The sequence below is a fragment of the Zootoca vivipara genome, chromosome 17, assembly GCF_963506605.1.
Source record: "Zootoca vivipara chromosome 17, rZooViv1.1, whole genome shotgun sequence".
In the NCBI taxonomy this organism is placed as follows: domain Eukaryota; kingdom Metazoa; phylum Chordata; class Lepidosauria; order Squamata; family Lacertidae; genus Zootoca; species Zootoca vivipara.
In genome coordinates, this window is record NC_083292.1 from 10,567,910 (window position 1) to 10,587,178 (window position 19,269).

The following is a 19,269-nucleotide window of genomic DNA, read 5'->3' on the forward strand; positions in this document are numbered from 1 at the left end:
CACCACTGTGTATATGCCAATTCCCATACACTGTTAGTTCAGGCAGTGCACGTTAATGCCTGCCTCAAATCAATGCTGACCTTTGAACAAGTGCTGGTGCAGACACAGACTCTGAGAACGATGTGTCTTACTTGTGTGTGTTGCTTGCTCCCTCTCTCTTTCCCTCCTAAACAAAAGCATTACAGGAAACAGAGGAAGCCCTCCTTTCTCAGCAAGCCAGCACTGCTATTTGATGTTGCCTCTAAAGCAGGCTCAGGTGGGGCTAGCTGAGGCTTTGTGTTTCTCCATTTATTTCCTGCTGTCCAAAGTCCGTGTTGTCAACATGAGCTATGACCACCCAGGCAAAGGTTCTTGGTACCTAGCTTCTTTTTCCGCTAATGACGCAAAGGCAGCCGTGCTCTGTTCGTTGTACACATGCTGTGACGGACTCACAATAGAAAATTAACATGCGGGGGTGCCATGCTTTGCTAGTTTTTGTTCTGTATTTTGCTTGTCCCTACCACCACCACTTCAGTTTCTCTTCCTGCGTTCATTAAAGTTGGAACAACACTGGACAACAGCAGCTGAGGTTGAGCAGAAAGGGTGTAAATGGTGTGCTGTGTTGGCCTGATTAACTATGAAATGAAAAGGTTGCAAGAACAAGGGAAATACCAGAGGCAGAGACTTTTGGGGAAGGGCCATAGCTTACTGGTAGAACATTCTCTGTGCATGCAGAAGGTCCCAGTTTCCAATCCCTGGCAGAACCCTGTCAGCTATTACCGTTCAGTGTAGACAACACTAAGCTAGCTCAACCCATGGTCTGCTTTGTATACATTATCTAGTTGCAATTCTCACACCTGTAAGGGGTTTAGCTCAGTGGCAGAGCAACTGCGCATTGCATGCAGAAGGTCCAACGTTCAACCCGTGACATCTCTAGGTAGGACTAGCAATGTCTACTGCCTAAAACCCTGGAGAGCCATTGGAGTGTAGACAATACTAAACTAGATGGACCCATAAGGCAGCTTCCTATGTTTCTGTGCACTGGATTTGTACTGCAAAGACCAAAAGGGACATCTAGACTGTTCAGTAAGTGCATGACCAAAGGATTCCCATCATTTCCATGTGCTAAGATAGTTTCCCGATATGAGAATCAGAGTGGAATAATAGTACAGAACAGGCCCTGGGGAAACTACAGGTGTCTTGTTCTTCTAGATTACTGTAAGTACAGAAGAAATGATATGAATGAGAAAGGTAGTAGATATATCACATGTGGGCAACCGCAGGTGGAAGACATCTTGCACAGTTTACTACATTGCTCACTATACTTTGGACCCAGGAGGCGATTTCTCACCTTACTGAACATACAGGAAAGATGTCTCTGCACGGCAGAGAAAGTCCCATGGCTTCTTAGTGATATAAACGGTTCAGTGACTCATAAAGTCACCCTTTTTGCTTTTGCGGCCAAAAAGATCAAAAAGAAGACATAACAGTGAACTGAATGGGAGACACAGACATCCAAATAAAGACTTTAATTTGTGGCTCAGCACAACTTTTGCTTCTATTTCTTTTGGTTTCAGATTTGTCATGGCCAATGGCTATTTATTTGGTTATTTGGATTGGATTGGTATCAGGAATTATAGTTTACAGAGCTACATTCCCCAGGATTTTGGGGCAAGGGGGTTGCTTAAATCTACGGTGTCCAACATATGCAGCAGCATGATGTGGCAATATTGAATCATTGAGTCATCGTCATCACCTCCATTCAAAAGTGATGCCCCCCCCCCCAATCCTTAGTTTGAAGGGGATTTATTCTAACCACCTCATTCCTCTTTATTTTTAGACTCGGACTGAGCTAAGATGTCTGGGTAGAATACACAGTTGAATTTCATGTCATTAGTACCAAGACTTGGTAAGAAAGGCAGTCACTAGTAGCAGGTTCGGTTAGTTAAACACTGCATATTTTATAATAAAAATGTACACTATTTATGTACACTTGTTTTACATATAAGAAAAAAACTAATAAAAGCAAATGCTTAAAGCAATCACAACAGAATGACCCTGAGATTAAGAGTCTCATAGCAGAGATTAAAAGCCAAGGCCTGCAAAGGACAAGATAGAGCTGTAAAAGTAAGCCACCAGCATTTTGAATTGTGCTCATAAATGGGTCAGGAACTAGTGGAGCTCTTTAAATTTTGGTGATACAGTAAGCTCGCAACTTACTTGCCTTTAACTTGTGCACATTCAGCTTTATGTGTGTGACAATAAAATAAAATAAAATGGGTGGAAAGGGGGTGGAGTTCCAGGACAAATGACTTTGGCAATCGCACCCACCATTGAACCTAATGTGTTTTGACAACACGTGATTTTGGCTTTAGGCGCAATCTCCAGAACATAACCCCCCACAAGTTGTAGGCTGACTGTATGTGTTCCCTGTGCTTGATCTCAGTTAGTAGCTCGATAACTGTGCTTTGGACAAACTGCAGTTGTTGGCCAGTCTTCAAAGGCAGTCCAATGTACAACGCATCGCAGCAGTCTAACCTGGAGGTTGCCAGAACATGGATAACTGTAACCAGGCCCTGTGTGTTCCAGTAGGGCCACACCTCGACACAAGCAGCTTTGGCTGGTGAAAGGCACTATATGTCACTAAGGCCACTTGACTACTACCGGTAGCAACAGTGCATTCAGTGCATGGGGTTGAAAGTAGGGATGTGAAACACTATACCATGTTGAGAGTGCAACAGCAGGGATCATTCAGCTGTAATTTAAGGGTTAATTCTCTTATCAGTTAGTCAGCTAACCATGGGGTTGAGATATTGCTTATTATCGCAACCAGGCAGAGTGGTAGGGTCTTTCATGTGGTAGCACATGCTGTGATTGACACTTTAGTTCTGTGTTTTCCGTCTCTATGGTTGGTTGAATGTCTCCCTGCTATGTACAAGGCCTGAAGTAAAAAAAAGACAAAAACTTCTGTTTCTTTCTCCTCAAGTTAAACAGTTTCGATTTGTTCAGTTTCCTCAGGATTTTCACTCTGGTCTCCCGTCTGCATTATTTAAGTGACTTTGCTGACATGCCACAATTCATCCCCACTGCATCTTCACTTCCTGCTGCTAACCATCCTATGTTGAAATGGCTCACATTATTATCAGCTGTGAGGCTCACAAGCATGGCAACCAGGAAGCCGAACAGCTGTTAGGTTACTGTGAACCCCATTGTTTGGAAAAACGAATCTTCTGGAGGTGCCAGGCTGAGTTCATGAGGCACCTCTTATTGCCAGCTTCAAAAAGCTAGTCTAAGCTTTCCCAGCAACTGCTTGTAGCTGTTGTGCTCACAGGCCCTCCAATTACAGCGGCTGCCTCATCTTTGCAGCCCATCCCTGGGCAACAGTTAAAAGAGACATTGTGGTTTTATAAAGCTATTTTTTTTCAACTGGGGTTTTCTTTAGCTCTTTGGTAAAAAATGTTGCTCATTAACAGAATGGCTTCACAACCAGCCTGCTGGCGTGGAAAAAATCCCCCTGAGCAGTGGAGTCAGGCAAAATGCTGATTGGGACACTGCCCTACCAACCTCAGTCTGCCCTTAATCACTTGCCCACCTGCCTGCCTGCTTATCAGCTTCCTCCTCTGTCTTGGTGTTTCCCCCTTATAGAAATAAGCAGAGTGGATGATGGAGACAAAATAAGAATTAGTTAGATCTGCTTTCCATTGGCTCTGGCGCCAACTACTTTTGGGCTTCAGTTCCTGCCTTCTTCCTCCTTGCCAGCCACAATGGGCACCAGCCAACACTGCCCCTGAGCTGCTTTCAGTTGCACCCACAACATTTTAGTTAGTACACTCTTTATTTTGATAGGAATGTACTTGTATGGCATGCCACAAGGATGCTTGCAACTCCAGGGTCTCTTTAAAACCCAAACTCATTCATTACCCTGAGAGAGAAAGTGGAGGATGGTGGGAGGAGTCCTTGCACATAGCTACATTATTAACCTCATTCTTCAGCATCAAAAACTTTTATCTAGGGAAAGATGCTGAGCTTTGTATTCCTGCTCTGCTTGCATCTCTCGCTCACCTTTCAAGTACATTAGCTTTGTAGGTATGGAGGCCTTTCCAGGATTTAAACATATGTGTGAACAATTTTACTTAGAATGCTGAACCTAGAACAATCCAATTGTATATGTCACATCTTTGTTTATTTCTGCCTGCAGCTTCTCCCAATAATTTTTGTGTCCACGTTTCTGATTTATTGAAATTGTTGCCTTCCACATTTTCTCTTGCATTTTCCAGCTGGGATTTACGGTGCAAAGGGAAGATGTAATAGTCAAGATGCTCACTAAAAACAAGCTGGTCAGGCATGAACAGAAGTGAGGAGCAAGTCACAAGAGAGCTGTTTTGATACTACACATTTTCCTCCTTGTTAAATCACCAGCTTTCCTTTCCTCTAGGTTCTCACAAAGGGCTTGTTGTTCACCCTCAGGAGACATAGCCTAGAGTAACAAGTCTGCTATTCAGGATGTACTGTATATTTAAGAGTCGAGTTGAATGTAACAATCTCAATAAGAGTCACGACATGACTCTTCTCATGACGTACGAATGCAACTTTGCTACTTGCTTTAGATGCAAACTTGACCACTCTGGGCCTTGCCCCCCAATCATGCATCAGGCTACCTATTTGCTTTCTTATACGAGGTATGTTGCCTATTTAAGAAGATCCCTGTAAATCAGTCCAAAATCTCATTATTCAAGCATCTTGTACTATGGGGGGCTCATAAGCAGGACCTGAATGTAACAGCACACTCTGCCCTGCTTGTAGTTGATGTTGAGAAATACCCTGGCTCCAATAGTGGAGGTAGAACTAGCCATTGGTAGAATGAAATTGAAATTGTCTAATCCTTCTTTAAAGGTAAAGGTACCCCTGACCGTTAGGTCCAGTCGCGAATGACCCTGGGGTTGCGGCGCTCATCTCGCTTTACTGGCCAAGGGAGCCGGTGTACAGCTTCTGGGTCATGTGGCCAGCATGACTAAGCCGCTTCTGGCGAACCAGAGCAGCACACGGAAACGCCGTTTACCTTCCCGCCAGAGCGGTACCTATTTATCTACTTGCACTTCGTGCTTCCGAACTGCTAGGTTGGCAGGAGCAGGGACCGAGCAACGGGAGCTCACCCTGTCACGGGGATTCAAACTGCCAACCTTCTGAGCGGAAAGCCCTAGGCTCTGTGGTTTAACCCACAGCTTCACCCGCGTCCCTTTAAAGCCGTGCAAATTGGTGGCTATTGGCAGAGCACAGTGTGGTTGCTGTTATTTTCAATAATTGCACACCAAATGTATTTTTTTTTTTAAAAAGCTGTTTTAGGCATGGGGAGAGACTTTCCTGAGCAATGGTGTGTTTGGGAAATGAATGCAGAGTTGACAGTGCAATCCTATTTGTGTCTACTCAGATGTAAGCCGCTGTTGAGTCCAATGGGACTTACTCCCAAGTAAATGTGTGTTGAAAGCTAATTTCAGCCAGGGTCCTAAGGTTCCAATAAAGAGGAAAGTACTCACACACACACACCCCGCAGCACATGCATACCACCTCTTCCCTTGTGTATCGTCTCAGCGATCAGCCTTCACCAACCTGGTGCCCTCTAGATGTTTTGGGCTACAACTCCCAGGCTTGCCGTGCTGGGACACTCCAGACACTTTGAGTACTTGGGTCATGTAAACAATCAGGAGTGGGGTGGGGTGCCAATACACCTTCTTGCCAAGGGCGCAAGAGATCTGCCAGTACCGGTACTACATCACATAGGACCAAATTCCATAGTTTATGTGACATGTGAAGAAATCCTTCCTTTTGTCTGACCTGAATCTTCCAACATTCAGCAGCACTGGATTCCCAAATTCTAGTTTTAGGAAGGAGGGAGAGTGGGATTATTCTTTCCATCTCCACACCATGCATAATCCTTCATGCCCCTATCATGCCCCCCACCACTTACTCGCCTTTTTTTTTTCTAAATGAAAACGCTCCAAATGCTGTAAACTTTCCTCACGAGGAAGTTGCTTGGAACCTTGATTGTTTTGGTTGCCTGTTTCTCAACTTTTATTCCCATTTCTACAATAACCTCTTTGAAGCACTGCAACCAGAAATGTGCACCGTATTCCATGTGTAGTTGCACCCCAGGTTTGTATAGTGGCATTATGACCTTGGCAGTTTTATTTTCAGCACCTTTCCTAATGATCCCTAACAGGGCATTTGCCCTTTTCACAGCTGCTGCACACTGGGTTGGCATGTTTTTTCAGCTCTCCACTAGGACCCCAAGGTCTCTTAACCAGTCGCTCACTGCCAGCTCAAACCCAATTAGCATATGTGTGAAGTTAGTACTCAAATGTGGATCATTTTAGATCTGCTTACACTGAATTGCATTTGTTATTTTACTGCCCAGTTCAGAAATCCTTGTAATCCCTTTTGTGTTTCAACTACCCTGAACAACTGGGCGTCATCAGCAAACTTGGCCCATCTCACTGTTAATCCAAAATTCATGAACAAGTTAAAAAGCACAGATCCTGACTGTCAACAACTACGGTATTTATTGCTTGGGACCAAGGGTCACCACCTGCTACCTGTTCATTTTAACTGGAGATGGAACCTGGCATTGGGTTGGTGGTAAGAAATTGAGGGACAGAGGGGGAATGGGGGTTGCTGTATCACTCCTCCACCAGTCTGCTTGGTAGAAGGCAAATTTCTGCACTAGCCTGCTAAGAGTTGGTAGCCCTGTTTCCATGCTGCCTGTAGAAAAGTGAACTTCGCCTCCTCTCTGACCAGCATGGTAATGTAGACTGCTAACCTCTTAGCAGTCCACTCAAATAAAATAAAATTGTGGGATAATAAGTTTTGTGGGTTTATTTACAATACTGTTTTATGTGCATAGGTAAATTTGCAAACATTTCTCTACAAAGAGGACCATGCCCACTGAAGGGCAAATATCCGTTTGCTTTTATATATAATCTCATTTGCGCATCATAGACAACTGCATAATTGATTGATGGGAGATTCATCATTGGATTTCTGACTTTGTGTTCTGAGGAGATGGAAATGAATGCTGCCCACTAAGATGCTAGTTTCCCCCCTCTTCTTATTAGGGACAGCTTACACTGAACTATGTACTTGAAAATAATTAGCAGGGCAAGGTTTACTCACTTTGACTTTTCCCTGTGGATTTTGTTGAGTTAAACTAGATTGATGATTGATGATATATCCAGATTGCCCTGCTTTGAATAAGTTTTGCAACATTTTCTGAAGAAAGACCACTTAGACCAGTGGTCTTCAGCTTTTAAAAAAATTCAGACGTACTTTTAACTACAGCAGTCAACACTGGACCATTTCTTTCTCTCTTTCTCTCTTTCTCTCTTTCTCTCTTTCTCTCTCTCTTCCACTTCCTTTTGAAATTTCTGCCATTTCTCTCTTCATGCAGCCGAGTTATGATTTCAACAAAAATACTTGGTTGCCTGTGCGTCAGCCTAATTCCAAAATGGACTTCAGCTAGGGATCCAATCCAAGTGCAGGCTGGTGAGGATCAGAAGGGCAACAGACATGGTCAGAAATAGACTAGGATTCACACACTGAATCAGGCAGATGAGGATTGAAAGGCCAGAGGCTATTGTGGAATCGGAGCTAGGCAAAACTCAAGTTCCAAGACAGCAATAAAAGGTAAAGGGTGGCCAGAGGCAGATGTTAGGTCAAAGCTAGGCAGGCTGGCTTTTATTTTTCACTGCAAGGACTAAATCTCAGGCGAATTTTTGCAGGGTTATTTTGGTGCAAAATAGGGAGTAAACCCCCCCCCCAAGTTGTTTGAAAGACACTCTGCACACATTTTTGCACTCTGTTTTGGTCTTGTTTGTCGCCCCTTTCAGTTGTCAGTCAGTAGATTTTTTTTGTTTATAGCCAGTGGCCATCACAATAGCCCCTTCCAGTTGCTTTGACACTTCCCCCCTTTCCGTTATCTGTATGATGCCACTGATCAGAGAACATGTATCCAGCATGATGATGTCACAGCGCCTCCCAGTGGCGTAGAGAACCCCGGTGACACCCGGGGTGAGTACACATGCTGTCGCATGCACACAGCTCCATAGGGTGGTGCATCCCGGGGGCCGGACACACCACTGGAGGTGCGTCCCTCCCTGGTCCCCTCCACTTGGAGGGCAGTGAGGGGGACATGATGTGCGTGCATGTTGCCCGCAAAAACAGTGCGGGGCTGAGGCGTTGTGTCCCTCCTGGGCGCCCTTCTGCTGGAGGGCAGGTTGCACCTGGATGGCGCTGCACCTTGGGGTTTGGTGTGCCACCCCAAGGTAAGTGCCACCCAGTGTGCCCTGCCCCTTTCTTCCCCCCCCCTTTCTCTGCTACTGGGGCCACCTAGCTAATCATGTCCTGTGTATGTGATGAGACGTCAGGCCTTGGCCTAGTTCAGAGATGCACTGTGGCTGGAGTTCAGCTCAGATGCAAGAGGATGAGGATCAGAAGAGCAACAGATGTGGTCATAGATGGTCCGGAATTCAGGCACCAGCTCAGGAAGATGAGTAGCAAGTGCAAAGTTGAAGCCAGGCAGAAAGTCAGGTTTCAAGAGCGTGATATAGAAGATTGAAGGATCCAGAGTGAAATGCAGGCAGGAATTAAAATGTGAGACAGTAGTCAGGAGAAGACAGCAGAAGAGTCTTCCTCGGGACTCTTGGTTGAACTTGGCTTGGTGGCAAGAACTTTTTAGGGCTTGGTGTGTCCTGATTGAGTTGGAGTGTCAGCTGACGCTATCAAGCTGGGAGGGCAGCTGACTCTCCCCAGCTTGAACTGCAGCCTATATCACACATTTCCCCTAAAACCTAATCTGTCTGGCCTCCTGAGGACCCAGAGCACATGCTGGTACTTCAGAAGGTGAAGCGCCGCAGACCGCAGTTCAACACACACACACACACACACACACACACACACACACACACACACACAAGCATACACAGAAGCACCTCACAGTGTACAAGTATTATTTTGGCATTTTTTTCTCTTTCTTTGAACACGCACGTCTTTTCACCTGACAATCAACAGCTGTGGAAACATGATTAAAAATAGTAGTTCCATCTCTGGTGCAATTTCCCCACACTTTTAGATTGCTCTCTCTCTCTCTCTCTCTCTCTATATATATATATATATGTATATATATATATATTCTCCCCACCTTGATTGGCTCTACTCAAATCGATTTGTGCATGTGTATTTCTGGACAGAGAGAGAGGCGTATCATGACACATTTTAACTGTGTCACCTCCGTCTTGCGGTGAATGATCACTGCTAGAAAATGAACCACAGGGACATGTATCACACTAAGCAGTTGTCTGACCATCTGAAGGCGTTTCTCTTCCTGCTAGCGTTTCCTCTCTGAGGTTGCATGTGACCGTGAGAGCACTGAAACAGGAAGTTGTAATTTCAAGCCTCTTTGCTATCAGCATGATATCTGCGGTCAGTCCCCTGACACAGCTTGCGGCTGGTTTCTGGTTAGCAGAGAGACACTTTTGTGCTGATCTGGCATCAGTTCCCACCCACTTAATCAGTTAAGCTGTGCAGTTGAGTAGTGTTTCTAGTTGCCTGGTGGATTCTAGTAATGGCAAGGAAGAGATATATTTGAGTGGTTTTGACAGGAATAGCTGGTCACTCCAGAGAGGCTGATAAAATTATATGAGCACTCTCATTTATGTGTGGAAGACATTTGCTTTTAACCTCCCACAGGGTTTTACAGTGTGGGGTTGGAGATAAAATACTTATCTTATTTCTTCCAGTAGCACCACAGAGACCAACTAAGTTTGTCATTGGTGTGCATGCACACGAAAGCTCATACCAATGGCAAACTTAGTTGGTCTCTAAGGTGCTACTGGAAGGAATTTTTTTATTTTGTTTTGACCATGGCAGACCAACATGGCTACCTACCTGTAACAGTTGCTTGGTTAGTCTTTTTCAGCAGTACTGACCATAAGCCCTTCATTAGCTTGTCTTGTCTTAAGATGCAAAACTCTTAAACCAACTTCATGGACCATGTGGATAGTCGATGGAGTACCCTCCAGATGTTGCTCAGCTCCCAACTCCCAGCAGCCCCAGCCAGCATGGTCCAATTGTCAGGGATAATGGAAGTTGTAAGCCATCAACATCTGGAGGACACTGTGTTAGCTACCAGAGGTCTATAGCCTATAGTGGCATGGTTAACTTCTCAATTGACAACAAAGATCTGAGACATTGATCTTTTGCAAATAGCAGAATTTGAGCCACGGTGCCCAGCACATAGACTTTGAGGATATAAAAGTTTGTGACATCTCAGCTCAGTTGTCGATTTTCAGGCCATAAAACAGCTTTGCCAGCCAGTTTCCTTAAACTCCTGGAATATTTAGCTTATCCCACTGCTACCTCGCTACCAGTGCCAGCAGACTACTGTGAACAGATGTGGTTGCGACATATAAAAAAGGATATTGTAGAGTTGGAAAAGTGCGCAGAAATGGACAACCAGATTGAGGAAGGAAGCCTTCTGGTTTATTGAGCCCAAGACAAAAATTTAGCACAGGTTTAGAGGTAGCACCCATCTTTTCGTGGCATCTGTATTTGAAAGAAGAGAAATCAAGAGAAGCCCAAGTGACTAGATGGAAAGGAGATTTTGGAAGAGGCGTGCATTTGAGATTTTCCAGTGAATTTTTAGCACAAATGTCATCCCTGTATGAAACTACGCAACACAGAAATTATGAAATCAGTATTCCTGGTTGCATTCAGTATCCTCTAGTCTAGAACAAGGGTAGTCAACCTTTTTATACCTACCACCCACTAATGCATCTTTCTTGATGGTAAAATTTCCTTACCACCCACCAGTGCTTGATGGAAGGAGGATTCAGCTTGTGCCATAGAACCCCCTACCGGCCACCTAGAATCCTGAAATGCCCACCAGTGGGTGGTAGGGACCAGGTTGACAACCCCTACTCTAGAGAGCACCTTCCCTATCCCTGTCTATTAAACTTGAACTGAATTATTTCTTGCAACTGCTGAGTAAGGCTGCAATCCTATTCTCACCTACCCTACTGAACTCAATGGGGCTTGAGTAGATATAAGGTTGCATCCAAGTAAGTTTTACTCAGATTGAAGTTATCCAGTGCACTGCAGGTGTGTTGATCCCATGTGATTTCTCCAAATAGAGGAAACTCGACTGCATAATTTGTGACTGCCCCCTTGAAATTACAGTGGTACCTCTGGTTAACAACTTAATTCGTTCCGGAGGTCTGTTCTTAACCTGAAACTGTTCTTAACCTGAAGCACCACTTTAGTTAATAGGGCCTCCTGCTGCCGCCGCGCCACCGGGGCATAATTTGTTCTCATCCTGAAGCAAAGTTCTTGACCTGAGGTACTATTTCTGGGTTAGCGGAGTCTGTAACCTGAAGCGTTTGTAACCCGAGGTACCACTGTATATGCTCCACTGAAATTAGTTAGTCATATCACTAACTTTCAATGGGTCTTCTCTGAATAAGACTAACAAGCCATTTATAGGGTTGTATTGCATGTCTATTTGCTTTAGAGTAAAGCTGGAGGAGACTGAACTCAATCAGAACATGGTTTCATAATTCATTTTGAGTGGTTTCCCCTGGCGAGGACATTTGTTTTTGAAGCACATTTAGGAAACTGTTAATGCATCTTTCTTGCATACATTGTTTTTCCTTTAAAAAATTACCTGTTTTACATAACCATACAAAACCACAACCGATTGCCCATTTACTTGTGACCTATGGGCTCTTGATATCCTCAGCTTTGAACCTCTTATTTATATGATTTTGCTACCTCTGCCCTGCCAGCTTTCCTAGTCAAATTGTTTACGGCTGGCTCAAAGCAATCTCCTTCTGTGGCACAGAGCACGTCTGGGATATACAACATGTGTTAATTTAACAAAGCAGCTCTTTGATGCTGCTTTAATTTTTTAACAACAGCTCAGAGGCAATGATGTACAGATTATATAGTGTCAGTTTCCCAATTAAAGTTTTACAGGAAAATACTCTGTGTTTGCTCTGAGGCGGTTTTGAACGCTTCCTTCCGGCACTCATGCAAATGAAAAGCATACGATTGCAAAGCATCCATTTGAAACCTTGAAATATTTATTGAGGCTTCTCTAGAATACTGAAGCAGGAATCTTCCTGTAGGCTTGTTGATGTCTTTCATTTGCATATATTTTGTAATTAAATGTCTGGAAGCTTCTAGTTTATTGTGCTTTTTTAAAAAAAATAAAAAAATCCAGTAATAAGGTATTTACCATGCTCATTGTAGAATTCCCTTGGAATTTGAACTTGGGAGGGAGGGGGGCACAAAGAGACTGTGTCTGAAGTGCCTCCTGGTAAATAGAAGGTTCCCATTAATTATGGTACAAAATTATGATGGGATGAATAATAGCCTGCCTGGTCTAATAATGTTGCTTAGATTTACAGACACAGAGGAGACAGTAAGTAAAGCAGGGCACATACCTTGAGGCACAAGGAATTTGGAAGTGAGAAGAAGCCAACAAATTATTTATTATATGACTTCCGGTTTGCCGCCATCGTCGTTCGGCGGGGTTCGTCTCGGTCTCCGAGACTCCCACCGCCACCAAGAAGGGGGAGGGTCGCGTGAGCGCCGCGACCACCCGTAAAATCCCAGATTGAGCGTTCTGGGGGCTTGGATTTCCCAGCTGTGCCCCATAAAGTCGTGTTCGCTGCCCGGAAACCCCCTTTTGGGGGCGCCGAGAGCGGAGAGAGCGCGACGGAGCCTTGGGTCCAGTGCTACTTGGTTGGCGGAAAGTTCCGATCCGGAGACGAATGAGCGGCAGATACCTCCGAGAAAAAGAATTTGGTCGTGAGTAAAAAGAAGCAAGATTTGAGCTATTTGAATTTGGCCACGAGAGGGGAGTTAAAAATACGAGGGAACGGAGGTCGCTCCCCCCCCCCACCGATATAACAATCAGCAGCTAACTAGCCTGCAGCCAGTTTGCGTAAGGCTAAGAACTCTCTTAAGAAGGTGAACTCGAACCCTCCCCTCAGGTTGCAGAGCCAGGGGGAGAGAGTACTTTAATTTGGGAACTCTGCAAGGCATAGTGAGATCAAAAGATTCCCCCCCCCACGTATCCTGGGAGCGGGACCCTTGAAGCCACTACCAGCGGCATTAGTGACGAGATGACGAGATGAAGGGAAAGACTGTATCAAGTATTGTGAATTTCGGATATATAGTTGCGATTTGAACTGGTTTGAAACTTTGGAATGGGAAAAGTCCTTGGTTTTAGAAGTTAAAAGGTGCATGTATTATGGACAAAATGGACGGAGTGAACAAAAGAGAATAGTACCACCCCTGGCACCATATTACGTGTCTGCTGTTGTAATATGAGAAGACAAGATAGACTAAATATCCGACATGCAGCCTGAGGAAGTCAGCACACAACAGATTCTGGATTTTATCCAGGAGATGACTCAAGAGCTGTGTAACCCCAACAGGAACTTGCAGCCCTTAATGACAATTTTACAACCACAAGAACAGGAGAAAGAAGAAGATAAAGAGGAAAATCCACAGGAAGAAGAGAAGAAGGAGCAGTTGGATGAAGAACAACCTGTGAGAGAGGTTTTGAAAGACTTTTACTTGATGCAAAACTCTCCAGACCAAGAAGAAACATGGGGTCCTGGACTGCCAGTGAGAGAGGGAGACCGGGCCCCAGTTAGTGACAATCAAGTGGTGACGGAAAAAGGTGTTTGGGACTGGGTTTGTGCCTCTCTAGTGAGAGAGGGGAGACACAACCCAGACAAAAGTTTCATGATGATAGGGGACAAGGAAAATGAAGAGGAGGGAGGGAGATGGGCAGATCATCTGAATCAACAAAAGGAGAGATGGGGGAAATGGTATGGGAGGGAGTGTGCAAGGGAGGGAGTGGGGTGAAAAACTTTTTACAAAATACCAATTAAAGGACAGATTTTTGAGGTTTGAGATATGGTATGGATTAAAGATTAAGGATTAAGGATTATGGACCTGGTGGTGGTGATGAGGGAATTGCTACCCAGGAGAGGGAGGGGGAAAATAAAAGAATGATTTGTGAAGATTTATGTGAAATAAGGATTGGGGAAAATGATATATTCTTTAGGGAGTAAATAGAGGCTAAAGGAAATAACTGGAAGAAGTTAAAAGTTTAAAAGAAATAGGATTATATGAAGAATATGAAATTGTTGAGTAATTTTGCATGTAATAAGATTGCTGCGAATAAGTTAATGATAAGAATCGGGAAAGGGAGGGACGAGGAAGTCGATGGAAAGATATTAATAAGTTTAAGTCAACTATATGTTTTTATTATGTATTTTTTTCTCTTTCTTTTTTCATTTTTTCCTCTTTTTTTTTCTCTTAGGATTTTTTCTTTGTTTCTGTTTTTTTTTTGTGCTCTACCTTTTATTGTAAAAATTTCAATAAATATATTATAAAAAAAAAAAGACAAGCAAACGGAACCAGTTGTCTAAGAGGAAAAAAAAAAACACAAATTATTTATTATATGTTCAGCTTCCAATTCTCCTTGTCCTTGAGAGGGTGGGTCCACCACACCAGTGGCCAACCATGTGAAGGTGTTCTTTCTATTTCTGGCTACAAGGATGAGGAACAGCTATTGCTAGGTCTGTTCCATTAGTGAGCGCTATTCTAGAAGGTTGCAGCTTCTCCCCTTCCCCTCTCCAGAGACTTATTTGTTCTTTGGGCCTATGCTCAGCTAAGTTATACTTAAAGTAGAACCATTGGCTTTAATAGACCCAACTCACACAGATCCATTAATTTCAAGGGGTCTGCTCAAAGTACGACTAATGTTCGATACAACTCTTCGTTTCCACCAGCTGACATCTTGAATGTGATGGAAAATCCACAAATATTTTCCAATGCCAGGATGCCAAAAAGGCCATCTGCCTCCCCTTCCAGAATGACACGCTGTTCTATCTCCTGGCCAACAATCCTTTCGATCGGTTTGAGCCTTACTAAATGTGCATCTTCTCCTTGGAGCCTCATTTCCGCATGTTCACGCAGCTCCGCTGACACCCTTGTGGCGTCTGCTTACTCTACTTGCACTCACCGAAATAGTGGCAACTGTTGTCAGCACATGTGTGTCTGTTTCTGTCAAATATTTCCCTTAAAATAGAAAGCCTTGCCAGACATGGCAAAGTGAGCCCTGCTTTCCCCAGAAATAACAAAAACATAAACATAAAACTCCCCTGCTTGCCGAAAAAATGAAATTTGATATTTCAAGAAATTCTATTTTTGTAGAATGGAAGGCGAGAGGTGGGGAGCGCCAAATTTTGGCGTCGCACAGGGCACTGCTGAAATCTGAGACCCCAAGGCTGGCCACTGTTCAAGCAGTAAGCACAAAAATAAGAAACCCACTGTATAGGTACATACACAAATAGGGGGGGAAAACAGGGGTTCGGGCTAGCATACAAAGAATATATGGCAAGCAAAGTACAACAAATGTATTCGTCACAATGTACCCACTATTACAAGTCATACAGTACATGAAAGCAGTACTCTAGTATCATCAAAATAAGTACAATATTACAATTAATAATATATTTCCATTATATCTGACGCAAGGGGATTCTTGGGAGCAGCAGAGCGGCTGTAGCAAACATGACTGGACCCCGGTGATCCCAGTTTTGAAGAGAAACTCACTCTTCAGCTGACATTATAAAAGAAAATGGTAGGAACCCAAGCCAAACAATATAGTGTAAACTTTTCCAGACTGTGAAATTTCCAAATTTCTCTCCTAAGTGTAAGAGCTTTAGCCTCTTTGAGAGCCAGGGTGGCACACTGGGTAAGAGTGTTGACTGGAGAGACTTAGGTTCAAATCTTTCTCCCTCAAAATGACTTACCGTAGGTTCATTCTCCCTTGCTGCCCTTTATGTATGAAACTCTTTCCCAGAACACCTTTGTGAATGTCACCTCTCATTTGCTTCCAACCCTGCCTCTCAAAGACCCACCTTTCCCATCAACCGTTTGGCACAGGCTCACTGCAGTCTAATGTCTGGAGGATTGCAGATTCCCTACCACAGTGTTTCTCAACCAGTGTGCCTCCAGATGTTTTGGGACTACAACTCCCATCATCCCTAGCTAGCAAGACCAGTGGTCAGGAATGATGGGAGTTGTAGTTCCCAAACATCTGGAGGGACACTGGTTGAGAAACACTGCCCTACCATACAGTGTGAATCTATTAAGTTGGCCAAGATCAGTATCTTAACAGCAGGTAGGGGTGGAACTGGGCAGAGTGGCCTGAAATTAAGGGGCTTGCAGAAGGCCACATGCTGAAGTGAAATTAGAATTTGGTTCACAATTTAATTAGCTAACCAGTTGGTCTCCTCACCACTGCATTAGCTTGAAGTGCAGTACAGTAGTATCTGAACAGGCCCCAATATATCAGAGAGACAGAGAGAGGGAGAACCCACCAGGAAGGAGATTCACAACACAATAAGGAAATGACTTCTAGGGATTTACAGAAAGGGTAAAGAAAGGCGTCTGCGCTACATATATTTATAAAACTCTCTTTGTGAGGAACTGGAGTGTTGTGATCACAGAAGAAGTTGTGAGAGCAGGAAAATGTGGCTTATGGTTTTCTAAACATTGTAAAAGTCAGGATTATTTTTGGCATTCTATTGATCCCCTTATTACCATTTGTTTTTATTAAACAGACATCTGTGAGCACTGCTGTACTGCAAGCGCTGTCAGTGACTCAATTATGCACCCATGTTTTATAGCTTGGTAGGGAAAAAATGCACTCTGGAGGGCAAGTCAGCCTGAGAACAAACATTTTCATTAGCCATTTTGAGTGGGGAGGGACAGAATTAGTTCATTGTTTTACAGCATGTGCTTGATATTATTTTAGTCATTTACTGAAAACAAAAAAGTGACATCTTCTGCCTGCTAAAGCTGCAATCTTGGAAGGGTTATTGTTTTCTAATCCTGCATATCAACACAAAATGAAAGGAAGGTTTGTGTATAAGATACCGGTACTGTATTTGGTGTGGGCACTCGACAGGTTTTCTTGGACACAGAGGTTTTCCATCGGAAATTGGGATTTCCACAAACATTTCCCACATACCTGTTATCATGCACAATATTATGTACCCCATGCATTATGGGGGTTCTATATCATACCCCAGGTTTCCAAGTATTAAAATAATGTCTGTTGGTGATGCATTGCTTTGAGCAGTCCTGGATGTCTAGCAGCGTCCAGTGTAGAGTTCCTTAGAAATTTCCTTCCATTAAGTAGCTGGACACTTTCAGTTTTTCACACTTGAATCCTCAGAACTTAAGTGTTCTTCCTGTTTAAAAATCTTCAGGACTGAATTGTCCCTTCCTGTTTAAAAATACGTGTCTCAAAGAATCTGCCTCCTAACATTTTGCTCCTCGACATTTTGATCTTCAGCTTTAGCTTAATATTGTTTCCAGGTGTGGAATTAGTGAAGCAAAGAAAGTTAAGCAAGGAGATTGAGCTTTAATTTAGAAATTCTGTTCCTAATAAACTCCACTCTAGCTGGGTATTTTGGCCTATATAAGATTGCCTCCTCCGCCTGAAAAGGGGAGGGGGGGGAATCCTGAAAAACCTCTCATTGTGTTAAGGTGGCTGGCCTTTAAATAAAAATAAAAATCCAAAAAGCGTTTCCCTCTCTTTCCTTGCTGCTTTTCTGCTTTTCCAGTTTCAGTTAGAGCCCTTGTTGCTAGTTCACAGTCATCTTTTGATGGCTTAACATGATAATAGGCAGTGTCAAACGCCCTTGTATATGGAGGGGGTTATGCCTCTTCCTTTCTTCCTTCTTTTTTTTTTTTTTTTGCTCTCCCCATAAAATCCTTCCCACAATGCATTTGAGCAGCTTGCAGGTGTTCCTGCCGCTCTGCCCTCGCACATACGCTGCAAATTAGTAACAGAAGCTAATGGCCCAGCATGGGGCCATCAAAGGACTGACAATTCCAGCTTTTCCAAAGGGCCCTTTATGTCAAACCCCCCCATGAGACCTGTCCAGCTGAAAAGACTATTTGTCTGTCCCTGTGTGCGGCCCTGCTGCTGCAGCGAGGCCTGCTGATGCTGGCCTCATGCTGAGACCCTGACTGTTGCCGCTAGCAACAGATAGAAATCACTGTTAAACACAGCAGGGCCCACAACACATCAATCATGTAGTCTAAGATAAAGGCCTGAGGCCTTTGGCCCTCTAGTTTGGCTATTTCTAAATAATTTCCAGTGGCTGAACTTGCTATGGTGTAAGCTGGGTAATTCAGTCCAGAAAACTTAATTTCAGTAGAAAGGGGGGGGAATGCTTTGATTCTTAAAGAAAGAAAGAGTGGGGTGGGTAGAGAAAGACTGTTTTTGTTCAAATGTTGCCTGTTTCAAAAGGAGGAATTTAACTGATGAAAGAGGCACTGTGAAAATTTCAGGGGAAGAATAATAAATAACTGTTCAGTGGTTAAATGCAAAATACGCCCAGCAGGCCACATTAATGGTCTGAGTTAATAAGTTGGTTTGTTGTTGTTTTTAAGGGTGGGGCACTAAATAAACTCCACCTTCCTTCTAGGAAATGTCAACCCTATCAAGTATTTAAATATCTCTGGACTTCTGTTAATTTAAATAAAAACCAGTATCTCATACTTAATATATAAAAATAAGATCACCCCCAACCTTGCATTATTAAAAAGATTTATAACCATATATTGAATTACAATTTTTAACATTGGCTGGTTAATATATCTCCTCCCTTCCCCCTTCTTTGGTTCCATCACATCGTATTTGTAAATGAAAGACTAAATAACTTTGACAGTAGCAAATTTTCTCCTTGGCACTGCTAATTCCTCATCCTGTCTTAATGTTCTGCAGCATAGCCATGAGAAATTATGATGCTCAAAGCCTGGTGGTTGTGGATTTTGTTCTTCCAAGTCACTAATCCTTCAGAGGAGAGATGATTGAATGCAATTTAGCTGTATTGCAGATTTGAGTAACATGAAAATGATAAAATCTTTTGATCATTAATATTGACCAACTGGTACATATTCCTCTCAAGGGTAGTTATTTTCTCACTGTTCTAAATTTGGGGCCACTAAATGCATTTCTTAAATATTCACCTATAAAGATTGATTATTTATTTTAATTCAATTTTACAGTGCTTCTCCACTACAAAAAAAAGCCTCAAGGTGACTTACAATAGACACTAAAAATAATAACAATAAAATATCCTAAACCTAGCAATAGTAAAATAAAGCTACAAGAACAGATAATATAGCAATACAGAATGA

General features: G+C 43.3%; 1 protein-coding gene across 12 annotated transcripts in view; it reads left to right on the top strand.

Annotated features, from left to right (window-relative positions):
- Positions 1–19,269, top strand: part of FBRSL1 (fibrosin like 1) — an 808,905-nt gene that overhangs the window by 392,292 nt on the left and 397,344 nt on the right. The window lies entirely within an intron of this gene.